The sequence below is a fragment of the Nannobrachium achirus genome (genome assembly GCF_963921795.1).
Source record: "Nannobrachium achirus genome assembly, chromosome: 22".
Lineage (NCBI taxonomy): Eukaryota > Metazoa > Chordata > Actinopteri > Myctophiformes > Myctophidae > Nannobrachium > Nannobrachium achirus.
In genome coordinates, this window is record NC_137829.1 from 54,339,036 (window position 1) to 54,342,300 (window position 3,265).

At 40.3% G+C, this 3,265-nt stretch overlaps 1 long non-coding RNA gene across 1 annotated transcript; it reads right to left on the bottom strand.

Moving 5' to 3' along the window:
* Positions 1-1,117: 1,117 nt before the first annotated feature.
* On the bottom strand, positions 1,118-2,140 carry LOC308308373. Its single transcript, XR_013963279.1, has 4 exons — positions 2,030-2,140; positions 1,717-1,920; positions 1,292-1,354; positions 1,118-1,197 (listed from the first exon to the last, which is right to left on the bottom strand). It is a non-coding gene; the product is annotated as an uncharacterized lncRNA (long non-coding RNA).
* Positions 2,141-3,265: the final 1,125 nt, after the last annotated feature.

Here is a 3,265-nt window from a genome sequence, read left to right on the forward strand (position 1 = left end):
AACATTGTTATTAATATCATTATTTTTTATTTCGAAAGAAACTTACTCTTGCCAACATGCCAGGGGTCAAACTCATGGAGGATGACACCACGGTATTGCTTCTCCATGACAGAGCGGATGGTTGAAGATCTGTCGGTGGAAATGAGCCCAACAGGCACCCCCAAAGTACGCAGTTGTTGGAGGCCTCGTTCAAATCCTACGCCCTCCATGGCACTTGAGCTTGAAGTCTCGTTTACCTAGAGCACACACAAAAACATTACAACATAATTTATAGATTGTATAAATATTAATACAAGTGGATTCAGAAGGGATTTACATTGAAAAGCTAAATCGCTTACCTGTACTAATTCAAAGTGGACTACTTCTTTAGTGACATCGTCTTGAAAGGAGTAGGTTGTGTATTTGGCACTGAAACCTTTAGAACAGAAATTGAGAATTAATTTCATGGTGATGAATTTTATGATTGATTACTAATTGAAAAGTACATGTTTACATGTTCTAAAGCTTACCCGGACTATCAGATCTGCCATCACCACAAAGTTCGATTCGCTGACCATCAGCTGCTCTCTGTATGAGGCGTTCGATGACTTCTTTTTTATGGGCTTTGTAGGCTTCATGGATAACTGGGATGAGGTAGTTGGATTGAATGTTGTAGTAATGGGTTTGTTGTGGAATCTGTAAATTGATCATCTGTGCCCATTCAGAGATGTCTGTGTATGTGGCCCCAGTATAGAGAATACCGGCACTGATCAGGAGGTCATTTTCAGACGTGCGGTTGTGTTGTTTAGGGCATGATGTCCAAGAAGGATCTTTGCATTCACCAGCACACTCCCATTTGACCTTCAGCAGGCTACTTCTATTTTTAGTAGTGGAACTCTCAATGACCTTGCCACATTCCATACAAAATCGGGAAAACAAATGCTTTAATTGTGATTCATTCACGATCCAACACCTTGTTGGATCCCACTCTTTGTACGCCTCGTCCTCGGAGGAGGAAACGGAGTCAAAATCCTCTGATTTTGAGGATTGGCTGGGTGGAAGGTATTCAGGATCCCGTTTATCCTCCATCTCTGCAACATCTGTGCTGGGGTCACTGACACTGTCACTTGCAGATCCTTGCTTTTTCCCCATCTCCATCCCCGAAAAACTGGCACTGAGGTCACACACTTTGGGGTCAGATTCGTCTTCGATATCTGGCTAAGGTAAAGATGTATATATTAGTGTCTTTACAGAAATATCAAATGGAAATTATTATCATCAAAATGAATAGGGTATTATAAATTTCACTTACTTGGTTTAGCCGGTCAACGTCGTTATCATCAACCCCCTGAGTTGAAGTAGATGCACCCCATTCCTTTGATTGAAAATAATAGAAGGCTGTTAGTGTAATTTGAGCTATGGGCATGCATTTACAGTGATTGTGAACGAAGTTGGCATTGCAGGAAGAAATTGAACATATATTCTTTAAAATAGCTTTCAGTGGTCTATGAGCACATACACATGCATGCATGCACACACACACACACACGCACGCACGCGCACGCACGCACACACACGCACGCACGCACGCACGCACGCACGCACGCACGCACGCATACAGACACACACACACACACACACACACACACACACACACACACACACACACACACACACACACACACACACACACACACAATATATAAAAGTGTGTGTATATAAATCAAATCAATTTACCATTTGTAAAAGGGTAGGAGGCCTCGCAGTGTAAGTCCCTGACAGTGATGGCCTGTTGCTGGTTTTTTGCTGCAGTGGACTTGTGAGATAGAAAGATGGAAGCTTTCTCTGCCGACAGGATGGATCCCTTGATTCTCCAGGTTGATGCAGCTTTGGAATGGAAACTGATGTTTCAGCTACTTCCCCGGACACTCCTTTGGCTTCCTGGTGTTGAATATAACAACTACTTTAGCTCAATGAACACTGAACCTCAACAAAAAATGTATTCCGTTATTCTCTTATTTTCTTACTGTAATTAAAAAGTCGTACTCACCTCAGCTGTGTATCCAATATCATCTTCAGTCAGCTCTTCCGAAGGTAAGAATGGTACAGCAGTACGGGATCGTGTAGCCTTTTTGGGGGTGGAGATTCGCGAGCCACCAAGGTCTGAAAAATCACCAGCTTCTGCTCCCTATAATTGTAAAACACAATATTATAAATAATTACATTTATTATTTTCTACAAATTATAGATAATGTATTCTCATAACTATCCATTATATTTGCATTTTTCCATTCACAAAATTGCAATTATTGGTCTATGATTGACAGGCAAAGCAATGAATTATACTGACCGGGGAGATTTCTTCAGCAGCTTCCTCGGACAGCATGCTTGAAGGGAAAGCTGGGGTGGCAGTCAAATCCTATCAAGGAGAAAAAATATATATTTGGTCATAATGAAGTTCTTAAAAAAATCAACATTCTTCAAGCCTATTAGGAATATTGGGATTCCACACATCTCTCCCACTGAGTGGAGACAATGGCTGCGTTTACATGCACAACATTTGTTCATTCAGAATGAATTCATTCCCAATTCATACCCAAACGTTTAGATGGAACCTGAAACAAAGTCTGGTCTCATACAATACGTAAATACCACCCCTCCAGACCTGAATGAACATTCAGTCAGAATGGATATTCTATTCCATTATGAGGTGTTTACATGAGCATTTTCATTTATAATGACCTGCCTATGTAAACGCAGCTGTGTTTTCATGGATCTGATTTCTAAACTGAGTGTGCTAACGTAAGGCATATTGTTGTGTGTATAGATCTGTTTTTTTCTAAATGAAGGTTTTTATAAAGAAAATAATTTCTGCATGTGTGCCATCAAACAAGCGTTCCCTTTTGTATACCGTTATAACATAAAGATGTGTCCAGACTACAGACAAAATATCTGACTGCCAGATTGGGGATGTTGAAATAATTCCCACATTGCAACACACACTGTACTGGGGGAGGGGATGGGAACATGGCATGCCTCAACCCAAAAGCTGGTTTACAGATTGAGGGTCTAAAAATAGCTTGTATGAAATACAAACTTTCTATGGTTTTAAAAAATATATTATATACATACTGACATTATCATTACAAATAACAAAGGTAATGATGTTTTTAATCTGAATGTTGTGATAACAAACGAATGATGTGTAAAAAGTAACTTGCATGTGGACAGCCCGTAGCAGTCCTAAAATGCTTTGCTCCTGTGAGATGGGGGATGGGTGCATACA